Genomic DNA, 16,292 nt, shown 5'->3' on the forward strand with positions numbered 1-16,292 from the left:
AATTAATTTCCAATCTGCCGAAATTTCGGCAGCATCTCCCTTATAAATACACCATCCCCGAGATTTCAACTCGGCCACCATGTCAACAACCATATCAACAACAACAACCAGCAGTATATATACAATCAAATCACCTCAACTTTACACAACACAAGCTCCAAACAACTAGCATAAAACTACGATACCAAAATAGAGTTTTTAACCTTTATTTCGTAAAATCTTTAACCATACCAAACGGGGGGTGGCTGCAACCAGCAGCAACCACACCCTTTTTAAAATACTTTAAAGCCCTGCAACATACAATCCAACCAGTTGCACCCGCAGCGCCTCAACGACCATACACTACGCGACTTCGATTTAGCTACTACGACTTTAATTTAGTAGTTTCCAACATCATGCCTCCTTATACATTTTCCCTGCTTCCAGCCATATTTAGGACACGTAATACACCTCATAACAACATCATAAACTCCAATTTTAAAGGAGAGACCTTACCTTTACCGAAACTCTCCAAAACTTGCCTCGGAAGCTCTCCTAGCGCGGCTAAAACTTTGGGGCTGTTTGGTGACGTTTTGGGCTGCTCCAAACCATAAAATTTCATTACCAATACCTTCATAACATCATGGTACACCCTAGATAATTAATTCACGGAACGAAATCGAAAAACTCAATTTTTTTCCTCTTGGCCGCCACTAGTTTCTCTACTTTCCTAGAGTTTCTTTTCTTTTTCTTGCTCTAGAATTTTCTCTCTTCTTGTCTTGAAATTTCTAGAATAGTATGGACTTGATGAGTCAAGGAACACATATATATAGGCTACTTTTAGGGGTGACATGTGTCAATCCCTAAGTGGTGACACATGTCAATCCCTAAGTGCTCCAAACCATAAAATTTCATTACCAATACCTTCATAACATCATGGTACACCCTAGATAATTAATTCACGGAACGAAATCGGAAAACTCAATTTTTTTCCTCTTGGCCGCCACTAGTTTCTCTACTTTCCTAGAGTTTCTTTTCTTTTTCTTGCTCTAGAATTTTCTCTCTTCTTGTCTTGAAATTTCTAGAATAGTATGGACTTGATGAGTCAAGGAACACATATATATATAGGCTACTTTTAGGGGTGACATGTGTCAATCCCTAAGTGGTGACACATGTCAATCCCTAAGTGGTGACACATGTCAAGCCTTCATTGGTCCAACACCTCCCTTCCTCCAATCACGGGCTGCCATGTGGCATGTGGGGCCCACCACCTCTTGCTCCAGCTGCTGCCACGTGGCACTCTACCATGCTGCCACGTGTCACTTCCTTTTCCCCCTCGTGGGTTCGTAGTCTCGTCTTATTTTACAAACCTATGTAATCCTTACTACGTAAGCTTGGTACGTACTCAAGTAGTTTAAGTATGTGAGATTTCCAAGTTGTTAGCTTACGTATGTGACGTATCCAAGGTAATAACTTACGCAAGTAAGGCGAGTCCTACGACTCACTACTTGGCCTCCAATTCCTTTCGGATTCTTATGACCCCTTTCTCCATTTTCCTGGAATTTTCTTTCAAAATAAAGATAACTTAATTATCTTGCCAAGTACACTTTGGTTCCTTCAAGAACATTCTTGAACGCTTTGCTAAATTCCCATTTTACCCCTAGCCTTCCACAATATTATTATAGGCCACTTAGCGAATTTTCCTTTTTGCCCTTTGCCTTTCCCAATATTTCCAAACTATTAATGTTCATAAATAATATTCATAACCAACTTGTGTGCTAAACAAAATAAAATATGGCCTTGTTTTAAACTTTCCGCGATTTTTCTCGAATTATCTAAAAATGCCAAAATGCGGGATATAACAGGATCATCTGAAGTTAAATCCACAAGTGGATATGTTTTCACCGTTGGTGGAGGAGCAGTGTCTTGGAAATCATCAAAACAGACATGCATCGCCCGCTCTACAATGGAGTCTGAATTTATAGCTTTAGACAAGGCTGGTGAAGAAGCTGAATGGCTTCGAAATTTTTTGGAAGATATTCCATTTTGGCCCAAACCTTTGGCACCCATATGTATACATTGTGATAGCCAAGCGGCAATAGGAAGGGCAGGAAATGTTATGTATAATGGAAAATCGCGTCACATTCGACGGCGACACAATACTGTTAGACAACTACTCTCTAGTGGTGTTATCACTACTGACTACGTAAAGTCAAGAGATAATATATCGGATCCACTAACAAAAGGCTTATCTAGAGAGGTTGTTGAAAGATCATCGAAGGGAATGGGGTTAAGGCCTAGGACAAGTTAACATGACGGTAACTCTACCTAGTAGACTGGAGATCCCAAGAACTAGGTTCAAAGAGATCAAACAAAGTTCTGATTGACGGTTCAACATTGTCAAATAACTCAACCCATTCTCGTGATGATGACAATGTTCAGAAACAAAGGATAAAACCTTAAGGCTTTTAATGAGTTAATAAAGCTTTAAAGGTTTTTTAATGATTATCTAAATCTGATGGAAAATAACTAGATAGTGTGTCTATAGGATTACACGTTTAGAAATCACCTATGTGAATGTGAAGTATAAGCCGCTTCAAGGGGAATGACAGTAAAGGCTCATTCTCTATGCATTCACGAAACCAGGCGGTGTTCATGGCTGAAACGAACACAACCGTGAGAACCATAGATGGTTGATGATTGATTGTGTGACTTATGTTGTCTAGTTATACAACAAAGTTCGACGGTTCAAAGATATCGCATATACCGATTGATCGAGTATATCCTATATAAGTTCACTATGGAAAGTTCAAAGGGAAACCTACTTATCCAGATGCAATTAATCTTCGCTTGTATATCACAAACTTATCCGTGCATTTCTTTATCTTGTAGACATTCCCCATTCATGTGGGGGATTGTTGAGTTTAATTGATAGGTTGAATGGGAAATTGAGGGAAAAAGAGGTGGAGAGGAAATGATATGTTCTCTCTTGCTTTATTAAATAAGCTTTGGTCCCACATAGGTGGTGGAAATGAAAAGTCTCCTACTTAAAAGTAGAAGCACTCCTTCATGTTTCTAAAGGGTCAAGAAGAGAGTCTCCCCTCGCGCCGTCGTCGTCGTCGCTCGCTCGGCTCGGCTCGGCTCGGCTCGGCTTCGGCTACGGCTTCGGCTTCGGCTTCGGATTCAGCTTTGGATTTGGATTTGGTCAATTGATATAATTGATTGATAATCTTTTTGGACCAAATTTTCTTTAAATTTTTAATTAATTAATATTATTTATTTATTTAATTAATTAAGTGGAAAAAAAAAATCCTGACCCGCGACCCGTTTCTTTCCCGGATTAATTTAAAATTTCCCTCCGTTTTTTCCAACGGATTTTTGAAAGGTTGCAACCTTGTCCGAAAAGTTGCAAACCTTCTCAACAGGCAAACTTTTTCCCAACAGGTGCCTTTTCTGAAAAGGTGTAAACAGTCTATATATATCTATTAATCTTCAGAATGTTCCATACGAAATTCTGAACATACCATCTTCTTCTTTTTCTTTCTGCACTTCCTAAAATCGTATGATATACATCCTTCAAGTGGTTCGCAGTCATCAAAGATTTTCAGTACCTCTACTTTGGTGAGTAAATCGTTCTATCCTGGGAGGAAAGATTCCAAAACCTCGGATACTTTGAGGGGAATAATTTCCTTAAGGACACACTGTGCATTCAGTGGGCTCGATTCTGTTTCTGCATTAATTTTTCAAATTCTGTGTTTTATTACCTTTACTTGTTGTTACTGGTTTTAATATTTACAATACAGTTTACTAACAGTGGGATCGTCGGCCATAATTTGAAACCTGATGCTGCCACAACCGATAAAACGACAGGTCCCATGCTGCATGCCCGCCTCACACCTGTGATATTTGATGACATCCACCACTGCAGCGTGCACCTCGACGGTCGTTACGCCCGGATGAACCGTTGCCCACACCGCCGCAGAGGCCGTGCGAGCGAGTTCCACGATTATTTGGGAATCCGACGGCAATTTCACGGATCCCACCAAGACCGGCCTATCAAAACAGATGTCGTGCCCAAGCAAAGTAGGGGTGCAGCAACAGATCTGCACGAGGTATCCATTCTCTATTATGCGGCCCGCGGCTACGGAATGGGCATTTGTTGAGCGAATGGGGCCGCTACCCATGACGGTGAAGCTAGAACCAAGTGGCGAGTGATCCTCATCACCCCTCAAGTATTTCGCCGCGCGTTCCGTTACAGCCAAGTAGCCCTGAAGCGTAGCTTGCCATTCAGGGACACCTGGAGTGATCGTTTTCCGGATACCCAGAAATTTGTGGGTGGCGATATCGGCACGGGCTGCCAGGAGATTGATCGTTGCTTCATCGTTGGCCCGAAGCACATCGCCGACAATGACCGAGATGTCCAAGATGCGTGCACGGCAAAAGCTTTTTACGAGGTGATCAAGATTGAGAGTCGTGAACGCATCATAGTCATCGCCGATCATGCTGGCATGAGGAGATACCCTTCGGATGTGCTCAGCTAGCACGTCCCACGACTTCTCTGAATCGCCCCATTCTACGACCACCTTATCGTGACATTTTCTACTTATGATTGGCGCTTCGATGCGGGGCGACACGAAAACCGATTCGGTGTCTGGAAGCAAGACGAAGAAGACGGGTCTGCCGTCGGGGAGGCCATCCAGTCCGGCAAAGAAACGGTGATTGGCGCGGCCCTGTAGCACAACAACATCGAATCCTCCCTTCTACATCGCATCTTGGGCGTGTGAGACGCGGTTCCGGTAAACCGCTTCGGAAGGAAATATAAGCTCAGCGCTCTTAAGGGATGCTGGGTCGCCTGACGAAAGATGCGTCGTGAGATCCATGGTGTTATCCGGGACTACTCTAGAGATGTGAACAGAGAATAATGGATAAGGCAGCCAGACAAAATCTAAGACTAATGTGCTGAGTTGATCGATACCTATTCACGAAGGTCGCTCCCTCTATTTATGCCGTCCAACGAGTGAGCGAACCGCGTCTTATACGGTGCGTCAGCCAAACTTAAACACATCCCCAATTTCGGCTATGTTCAGAAATTGGACACGTCAGCTCAATCACGTGCCGCTCAAATCACGTGGCAGTTGAATTGCGGTCTGGAAGAGAAATAAAAAAAGATCTTCTTGGATTTAATGTTACAATTAATTCATTCTATTGTTTGTGAGTTCTTAAATTTCCTGACTGAGGAGAGAGGAGAGTTGCCATTTGGTTTGGTTAAATTAGGTCCATTAATTGCTATGAGTCTTCTAATCTTGTTAGAGATTCGTGTCTAAGTAGACAAAGTGGAAAAGTTGTAGTATCAAGAGAACCTAAATTAATGATTATTAGAATGAAACGGGGGCACAAATAGAGTATAATGGATAGTGATGATTCTTATAGCAGACTCCAATTAGCTTGAGATTGAGAATTATGATAAGCTAGTTTTTGAATGTATAGCCAAATTTCACCCAAGAAAAGACCGTTACAAAGGGAACAAGAAAGGAATAATAAGAAGGATCGCTGGATACTGACAAATGTGGGATTAAATGACTTATATTGAGCTATGAAAATCCTGGTTTGAAGCAATGAAATATGCAATGCACATAGATCGGTGATGATTAGTGACAAATACGATAATCAAGGCACGACTTCTCAGGAATCAACTAGTTTATTTCCAGCAGTTGACACCCTTTGTGTGCCTAGATTCAGTTCTAAAAATACTTCCTGAACACTTTACACCAATGACATTTAAAATTATATTTGTCATATATTTCTGCACACAGACTACATTAAAGCTGTAACCTTTAAACAAGCGAAAATTCCAGGAAGCCCATAACTGCAACCAAGCTGAAAGGAAAAAGTCCATAACAGAAAACAGAATTAACTTCCACTATTTAAAGTGAGGAATATTGGGAATACAACTAGGTACGGTTACTTCATCTCCAATAGATTTGAGGAGAGATGATAGACCGAATGACAAGCAAAGCTGCAATCTAAGCAAATGCTAAAGGCACAGACATGCCATTTAAGCATCAAATCACCAAGAAATGCATCACAAGATCAAAGATAAAGATATCAAGCAACAATAATAACAGTACCAAAATATATGATGGACTAAGACTCTATTCAGTGCCAGCATTACCACCATTAACCAACAATAATCACAAGTGAATTAAGCGTGCTTTGGGGCTTAATGGAAAAGTTTCAAAAATGTTATGTTTGGCAAGCCACATTATGGGTGGTTATGTGCAGTATAACACGTGCATAAATCTTTTGATGAAATAAACTACAATTCAAAAGGCACCAACTAATGATGCATCTTAGGAGCCCTATTCTCTTGGAGGCAAATAGTTATCTTTCTAAAAAGACTTATGCTAAGGTCCAATGGCACAAAAAGGTTACTCTTTAACCAAGCTTTATTTCTTCTGCTTGCTCTCAGCCTATCCCATCATCAAGGTCCTCTAAGGTAATTTAAAATGTTTATACCAAGTTCCAAAAGATCCAGTTTTGCACTACAGTTAAGTTGGTGGTGTTCAAAAGGAACCATAAAGATAATTTGCTTCTACCATCTAACACATGTTTCGTAGAATCTGTTGATACCAAGTCCAAAAACATGCTACTAAACAGGTATTACATTTATCACATACTTCTCTGCTTAGAAACAAAGCTCCCTGGCGTTTGAACAGATCATTGTAGAAATTTGTATAATAGATTGATCTAGATTCTTCCAAATATGCATGTTAATTCATTGTTATCCAACAATAGTGAAGATGAGGTAATAAATGGTTAAACTGCATATAAATCACACGAATGATTTCAGATGAAGTACCTCAAGCACCCTTTTGCCTCTTAAGCTCAGTTGTCCATCCCGAATCTCATGCTTGAGAACATTAACAAGATCAATTGAGATGTCCCAAGATTTAAGATGCCCTGAAGTGCAACAGATCAACTTTCGGTGTTAAAACTGATTATTCAATGCCCTTTTACAATTTCTGACACCAAAACCTGCTATGAATTATTTATAACATTTGGCCTATGCAGAAACCAGCAACTGTACCTACCATCTGACTTTGAGGATATTGTTTCTGAAACAGTGAATCCAATTATATCAGTGACACTGACTCTACCCTGCATAACATAGAAACAAGTGCATTTCAAGTTACATATTAAAATCTTTTAGCAGCTTAACGCTTGGAAAAAATTGTGCATACATATATTTAAGCTCAGGATAGTGCAATAGAGCATGCATGATTTTCAAGTGAAAGACACAAATCCGACTGTAAAACTATACTCTCTATTTCAAGGGACATGGCCCATTTTGTAATATGCGGGTCAAATTGACTACATTTGGGATTCTTGGACATTGTTAAATCTTTTTTATAAATTGTTTTTATATATTTAGGAAACATACATGTATAACCAAACCAATTTAATCAGTTGTTAAATGTCTAAAACCATAACCAAACCAAGTAAAATAATAACCACGGGTTTGGTTATTGTCGGTTTGGTTTGGTTTGGTTCGGTTATTCGGTTTATGACTAACCGAGACAATTCAAATATTCTCTCTCTACATTCTTCAAATTCTTACAAAGCTCTTTTTTCCTCACGGCCCACAGAGGTTCGAAACAGAAAAGGAAACAACTTAAAATCAATTTAAAATTTGAAAAACTTCTTACAAACCTTCTCAAAATTTGACAATCTTGTACTTGGGGTTGAGGAGTTGAGGTTGCTCTTGAGCCTTCGCTGTTAGTCTATGACTGTGAGTCTGTGACTTTGTGAGAAACCAACGTGAGAGGAACAGAAATGTAAAAGAAAAGCAGATACTAGGGTTTTAAAATTTTAACTTTTACCTTATGTTGCTGTCTGCTGCTTAAGTGCTTATTAGGAATTTAGGATTTAGAATTGAGGATTTAGAATTGGGCTTGAAAGTTGGGCTAATAGGCTTGGATTGTTGGACTTGGACTGCTGTTTAGTGTTTATTAGAATTTATAATTGGGCTTGACAGTTGGGCTTGGATTGTTAGGCCTTAAAAATAAGTAGATTAATATTAAATTAAAAATTAAAAGGTATAAAATATCTTTAATTATTTATGAAAAACTAATATTATACATATAAATTATTATAAATTTTATGTATATAATTATCGGTTTGGTTCGGTTATTTATTCGGTTATTTTTTTCTATAACCATAACCAAACCAAATATTATCGGTTATTCAAATTTAAAACCAAACCAACCCAAACCAAACCAAATGTCGGTTTTTTTATTCGGTTTGGTTAAATTTTCGGTTTAGTTTTGTGTTTAACCAAAACTGTGAACAGTCCTAAATAATTTTTAGAACTAGAAATATCGGTCCTAGGTTGTTTCCTGACATGTCACTGTGTCAGCCACCTCCTCAAAGACTAAGTACAGCTCCCGGAATTCAAATAAGGAAAGAGTTATGAGTCCGTATCAAAAATTAAAATAAGGAAAGAGTTATGAGTAGCCACCCATCCTTGAGACATATGACCAGCAACTTCACTTGAAATAATTTGTATCAATAGCAAAATAAGTGAACTATTTGTACCTTGAAGACATCCAAATCTACAGTCTCCCCAGCATATTTGTAGGGATGAGTAGCCTGCACAATTTAATGCACATGTGAGACTCGAGAAAACTGAAAAACTAAAAGGAAACTTTTTGAAATCAGCTAAAGAAGGTATACCTTTGATGGAACTATCTCCACAGCCGGTGAGGGAAGATGGACATCTTTGTCAGATATGACTGACATGTGACACCCTCGGTCTTGCGATATGAAACCAGGCAAGCATTGAGCAAGAAGTGATCGTGTACGCATTATATACTATACTCAGGTATATCAAGCTCACTGAAGAGAGAACCTGTAAATAGCACCATCAAAATAAATAACAGTTTTAAACTTGGACTCTTTTTTTCTTTTCCAACTAAAGAGAATTCAATTTGGATTTGCTGGCCTATGGTAGAATTTCTCCTGAATCCATGCATGGATGACAAAGTGTGGAGTGAAACTAGTACATTATATCATAAATCTTCAATAGAGCTCTGTACAAGTATAGTATAAGGATGTTTGTATTTTTTCAGGGAACTTCTTAGCCAATAATACCTATCTTAAAAAAGAAATAACACAATCTAAATGTGAAAATGAAAATAAAGTAATGAAATAAGACAATCTTAATGTGAAAATGAAAATAAAGCAAGTGTTTGTCCCTGTGAGAATACTAGATAATATTATAAAGTCAAAGAAAAAGACACCTTGTGTTTTGATGATTTAAAACGTTTAACTAGAAACAATGGTGTTCTTGTTTATAAAAGGAGGAGGACTGGGGATACAAGATCTCAGAATTCACAACGAATGCCTTCTAAGAAAATGACTGTAGAGATTAAATGACCATAGGTAGGAGCTATGGATGAAAATCTATATATATAGCAAAGCTAGGCATAGACAAGGTGATGTGGCACCTCTCTATGGCCTAGAAAATTATTTATCTTTTATTTCCTTTTTTGAATATTTTCCTTCATTCTTTTCATTAATCAATTTGTTTAATAATTAAAAAAATCTGCCTGTTAGGAGTAGTGGCTGTCCACATTATGGGACCCACTATAAGAAAATTTACTCCTTCATCCTTATCTCATCTATTCATTCAAGCTATAAATAGCCATACACGGAGAAGAAATATACACACCTATTTTTCCTTCTATTCTGTTCTTCCTCCTGTTCCCTTATTTACTCTTTCTCAAATTGTTCATTTGTTTAAATTTTATAACATGTTATCAGCACGAGGCTCCGGCTATTTATTTTTGAAGGTAACAAAAAGCGGTAAGAATTTTATTTAATTTTCTTTTCATAAAATGGCAAATATTTCAAAAATTGAATTTGTTGCTTTGGATATCTCTGGAAAAGATTACTCCTCATGGGAACTAGATGCCGAAATTCATCTTGAATCGATGGGTCTGGCAGACACCATCAAAGATGATAACACGGCATCTAGTCAAGACCGTGCAAAAGCTATGATTTTCCTCCGTCACCATCTTGACGAGGGTCTTAAATTACAATATCTTACATTAAAAGATCCCTTGAAATTGTGGAAAAATTTAAAAGAAAGGTATGACCACCTGAAGTTGGTCATGCTTCCACAAGCACGTTATGACTGATTAAATCTGAGACTGATGGACTTTAAAAATATAACTGAATATAATTCTGCTTTATTTAGAATTATAGCTCAGTTAACTTTATGCGGAGATGAAATCACGGAACAAGATAAACTTGAAAAAACATACTCCACATTTCCACCCGCGAATATGCTCCTGCAGCAGCAATATCGCGAAAAAGGCTTTAAAAATATTCTGAATTACTTTCTCACCTTCTTATTGCTGAAAGACATAATGAACTATTAATGAAAAATCATGATAGTCGGCCAGTTGGTTCTTTGCCACTCCCTGAAGTGAATCAGACAAATTCTAACCAACGAAAAAGAGGCCATGGCCCCAGTCGTGGTCGTGGTCGTAGTCAAAATAGAAATTTTAATCATGATGCTCGGCTGGCACCGAGAAATAACCAGCAATATAAAAGGCAGGGTAAAAAGCCAGAAGCTTTACCGAAGAATAATTCAGAAACAATATGTCATAGATGTGGAGGTGTGGGCACTGGTCGCGGATTTGCCGGTCGTCAAAACGTCTGGTTCAGCTATATCAAGCATCGTTAAAGAGGGCAGAAAATAATCCAGAGACAAATTTTATCTCTGAGGACAATATTGAGCCCATGCATTTGGATGTAGCTAATTTCTTTAATTTTCCAGAAGTAAATATGAATGTTGATAAGCCCGATAATATTTAAACAATTCTCTTTGTTGTTGTATGTATTAAATATTATGTTTGTATTTTTCTAGATCCATGTAATAAAATAAAATTTTGTATAATAAATTATGTATTAATTATAATATTTACTTTCTTTCTTTGTGAAGAAAATATGGAAATGCCTCAAATCTTGTTTGGATCAATGATAAATCACGAGGATATTTGTGTAATTGATAGTGGAACAACCCATGCTATATTTAAAGACGAGAAATATTTTTCCAATTTACTTAGAAGAAAAGCTAATGTTACTACAATTTCTGGTAATTCAAAAATGATAGAAGGCTCCGGAAGAGCTACTATAATTCTACCTAAGGGGACAAAAATTATTATAGAAGATGCACTATTTTCTTCTAAATCCCCAAGAAACTTGTTAAGTTTTAAAGATATCCGCAGAAATGGATATCATGTTGAGACATTAAATGAAATGAATATTGAATATCTTGGTATAACCAAGAGTATCTCAGGCCAGAAATATATTTTGGAAAAATTACCAACTCTGTCATCTGGCCTATATTATGCAAATATTAGTGCAATTGAAGCAAATATGATCGTAAACCAGAATTTTACTGATCCAAATATATTTGTGTTATGGCATGATCGAATAGGTCATCCTGGATCAATAATGATGAGACGAATTCTTGAAAATTCAACTGGACATCCTTTAAAGAACCAGAAGATTCTTACAAATGATGAATTTTCATGTGTTGCTTGTTATCAAGGCAAATTAATTGCCAGACCATCGACCCTGAAGGTTGGCATCGAATCTCCTAGCTTTTTAGAGCGTATACATGGAGATATATGTGGACCTATTCATCCACCTAGTGGATTGTTTAGATATTTTATGGTCCTAATAGATGCATCATCTAGATGGTCTCATGTGTGCCTGTTATCATCTCGCAACCTGGCGTTTGTGAAGTTGTTAGCACAAATAATCAGATTGAGAACGCAATTTCCAGATTATCCAATTAAGGCCATTCGCCTTGATAATGCTGGAGAATTTACATCCCAAGCATTTAATGATTATTGCTTATCAATTGGGATAAAAATTGAACATCCTGTTGCTCATGTTCATACTCAAAATGGCCTTGCAGAGTCATTTATTAAGCGCCTACAATTGATAGCAAGACCTCTACTAATGAAAATAAAATTGCCAATTACTGTTTGGGGTCATGCTATCTTACATGCAGCAGCACTTGTCCGTCTCAGACCGACACATTATAATAAATACTCTCCATCGCAATTAGTATTTGGTCATGAACCAAATAAAGCCCATTTAAGAATTTTTGGTTGTGCGGTATATGTGCCTGTAGCACCACCACAACGTACAAAAATGGGCCATCAACGAAGGTTGGGCATATATGTTGGGTTTGACTCACCCTCCATAATTCGATACCTTGAACCGTTGACCGGAGATTTATTCACTGCTCGATTTGCAGATTGTCGGTTTGATGAAACAATTTTCCCGCCATTAGGGGGAGAGAAAAAGGAACCCGAAAAAGAAAAAAAAATTGCGTGGAAAGTTTCATCACTATCACATTTTGATCCACGCACCCGCACATGTGAGCAGGAGGTCCAGAAGATCATCCACTTACAGAAAATAGCAAATCAAATGCCAGATGCATTTACTGATTTGAAATGGATAACTAAGTCACATATCCCTGCAGTGAATGTACCTATCCGAATTGATGTCCCAAAAGGACCATCTACAAGTATCATAGCTTTTGAATCCCAAACACGCCAGAAGCGTGGTAGACCGTTGGGTTCAAAGGATAAAAATCCTAGAAAAAGAAGCGTAAGAAATAATAAAGATGATACTACACACGAACTTCCTAAAGAAGATCAAGGTTTGAGTAATCCTGATATTCCTGAAGAAATCAGTGAACCCGAGACTCAAGTGAATGAAGAACTTTCAATAAGTTCTACCGGTGATGAGATAAATTTAGATCGATCAAAAATTACGGTGGATAATATTTTTGCATATAATGTTGCAATTAACCTCATGCAAGATAGTGAAAGTCTTGAACCTAAATCCGTCGAAGATTGTCGACGTAGATGTGATTGGCCAGAATGGCAAAAGGCAATTCAATCAGAATTAGACTCACTTGCTAAACGTGAGGTTTTTGGACCTGTAGTCCAAACCCCTGAAGGTGTAAAACCAGTTGGCTATAAATGGGTTTTTGTTAGAAAACGAAATGAGAGAAATGAAATTGTAAGATATAAGGCACGCCTTGTTGCACAAGGATTCTCTCAAAGACCCGGAGTCAACTATGAAGAAACATATTCACCGGTTATGGATGGAATAACATTTCGATATCTCATCAGTTTAGCTGTACATAAAAATCTTGAAATACACCTAATGGATGTGGTTACAGCTTACCTTTATGGTTCACTTGATAATGAAATTTACATGAAAATCCAGAAGGATTAAAATTGCCTGAAGCATGTAAAAAGTCTCGGGAAGTATACTCAATAAAATTACAAAGATCATTATATGGTCTGAAACAATCAGGGCGCATGTGGTATAATCGCCTAAGTGAGTACTTAATAAATGAAGGCTATATTAATGATGTTATTTGCCCATGTGTTTTTATTAAGAAAACAGAATCAGAGTTTGTTATACTCGCCGTTTATGTTGATGACATAAATCTCATTGGAACCCGTGAAGAGGTCCAAAAGGCAATTGAATATCTAAAGAAAGAATTTGAAATGAAAGACCTTGGAAAGACAACTTTGTCTAGGTCTGCAAATTGAACATTTAGCAGACGGAGTTTTTGTCCATCAATCTGCCTACACTGAGAAAATCTTAAAAAGATTTTACATGGACAAAGCACATCCATTAAGTACTCCAATGCTTGTTCGATCACTTGAAGTGGAAAAGGATCAGTTTCGACCTCCAGAAGAGGATGAAGAAATTCTTGGTCCTAAAGTACCATATCTCAGTGCTATTGGCGCACTTATGTACCTTGCTAACGCAACTAGGCCTGATATAACATTTTATGTCAATTTGCTAGCAAGGTATAGTTCATCCCCAACGCGAAGGCATTGGAACGGTATCAAACATATTTTGCGATACCTGAAGGGTATTATTGATATGGGTTTGTTTTATACTAACAAAGGTTGCGCAGACCTTATTGGTTATGCAGATGCAGGTTATTTATCAGACCCACATAAAGCTCGATCTCAGACAGGTTATCTGTTTACACACGGAGGGACTGCTATATCATGGCGATCTACAAAACAGTCCATTGTTGCTACTTCTTCAAATCATGCTGAAATAATAGCAATTCATGAAGCAAGTAGAGAATGTGTGTGGTTGAGATCGATCATACAGTTCATCAAAGAAAGATGTGGTCTGGAAAATAATGTTAAAGTACCCACAATTATATTCGAAGACAATGCCGCATGCATAGCTCAATTGAAATGTGGTTTCATAAAAGGAGACAGAACGAAATATATTTCACCAAAATTATTCTTCACACATGATCTTCAGAAGAACAGTGAAATTGATGTACAACAAGTTCGTTCAAGTGATAATCTTGCAGATTTATTCACAAAGACATTACCAATATCAACTTTTGAGAAGCTAAGGCATAAGGTTGGAATGCGCCGTCTCCAAAATATCAAATGAAGTTTTCATCAGGGGGAGTAAAATACGCGTTGCACTCTTTTTTCCTTAACCAAGGTTTTGTCCCACTGGGTTTTCCTGGTAAGGTTTTTAATGAGGCAGCAATCAAAGCGTATTACCAGATATAGATGTTCAGAATAACTTTGTATATTTTTTTCAGTAGATTTTTTTTTACGCATGGACATCCAAGGGGGAGTGTTAGGAGTAGTGGCTGTCCACATTATGGGACCCACTATAAGAAAATTTACTCCTTCATCCTTATCTCATCTATTCATTCAGGCTATAAATAGCCATACACGGAGAAGAAATATACACACCTATTTTTCCTTCTATTCTGTTCTTCCTCCTGTTCCCTTATTTACTCTTTCTCAAATTGTTCATTTGTTTAAATTTTATAACACTACCATATTTATTGCATCTAATTATATCTCATGAGTTACAAAAATATTTCATCTATTTGTGTTCTCTACTTAAATAGCATACCTCCTAATTCTTATGACTTAACCAATCTATAAATAACGATCGCCTATGGAGACTGGAGTTGTTGGATCAAAAAGCATCTATCATAACTTGAAGCTTACAAGAGAAGGTTGAAGTAAAAATTGCATCAAAATTGAATGGATAAAAAGAAAGGGATAAGACCATACCGGAGGTAAATGGTCGTATCAGATCTGTTATGCAATAGGAAAGGCGGCATAATCTTGTTCTCATTTTTATTTTTACTATGTTAGCTTCTTACATATATGGTGAAGTATTTTCTTGTTCTTTAGTTGCTTCTTTAAAATTTTACCACAAAAATATAGAAGGACAAAAAAAGGCAGTGGTACTCTAAAATAAAATAGTATAATGTAATATCTCGGTGGTCAGCTAACATTTTCATGTCCTTATTTTAGAAACAAAATCGTATCCTGGAATGAAGAAGCAAAAGTTATTTCTTTTATGTAAGAACTTAAAAGAAAATGGAAACACTCTTTTTTAATCATTTATGGTGGAAGAGGCTGTAATTAGCACAAGCGGAGGCAGTGATTTTTATTTTTATTTTTATGACCGTGGTGTCCAGGAGAGATTTCACGCACGTCAACTAATTTCACGGGATACTTGCTACCTACCACAAACAACAGGTACCAGGTAACTCAGACCATCAAAACTAGGACAGATGGAAAGAATCACCTAGTATTTTTGTCTCCGCTGGAATTCGAACCTGAGACCTCATGACTCTCAACTACTTCATCGACCACTAGGCGGTTGTTTAAAGTGTGAAGAGTCACTCGCTCAATATAATTATGACAAACACTTCGCTAGGGATTGTAGCTACAAAACATTCTTTCATTTTTGAAACAATGATTTACAACCAAATTCGATAATAAGCTTATGTAGGGACTTCAGTTTTGATCCTCATTTTTCATCCCCTGTGAAACAAATAATTTAAGTTGTTATGCTTTCAATTCTAATGGTCACCGTCAGTATGGATTATCTTTAGTGTTTTTCCGGATATGATAGCTTTTTCATGTATATTTTTTGCCTTTTAGTAGTATCAGTTTCAAGCTTTTAGTAATAAGGAGCTATTTTTGTCAGTGCTGCAATAAATACTCTTTGTACAGGTACAATACATGTTTCGGAATCAATATTAATTAATCAGGTACTAAAATCTACAACCCTTTAATTTCCATTTGTTTTATGATCGTAGTGTCCGGACCAACTTTTGCGCACCTCGACTAATTTCAAGGGATACCTGCCACCTCCCACCAGCAAGAGGGACCAGGTAACTTTGTCCACCAAGGCTAGAA

General features: G+C 37.4%; 2 long non-coding RNA genes across 2 annotated transcripts in view; one reads left to right on the forward strand and one right to left on the reverse strand.

Moving 5' to 3' along the window:
• LOC129898676 (uncharacterized) overlaps positions 1 to 16,292 on the forward strand; it is a 32,997-nt gene that overhangs the window by 14,081 nt on the left and 2,624 nt on the right. The window contains exon 2 of the long non-coding RNA XR_008769428.1: positions 16,193 to 16,267. This is a non-coding gene — a long non-coding RNA (uncharacterized LOC129898676). The remainder of the gene's footprint in view (positions 1 to 16,192; positions 16,268 to 16,292) is intronic.
• Positions 5,811 to 7,139, reverse strand: LOC129898677 (uncharacterized). Its single transcript, XR_008769429.1, has 3 exons — positions 7,071 to 7,139; positions 6,839 to 6,939; positions 5,811 to 5,856 (listed from the first exon to the last, which is right to left on the reverse strand). It is a non-coding gene; the product is annotated as an uncharacterized LOC129898677 (long non-coding RNA).

Source organism: Solanum dulcamara, chromosome 8, assembly GCF_947179165.1.
Source record: "Solanum dulcamara chromosome 8, daSolDulc1.2, whole genome shotgun sequence".
NCBI lineage: Eukaryota > Viridiplantae > Streptophyta > Magnoliopsida > Solanales > Solanaceae > Solanum > Solanum dulcamara.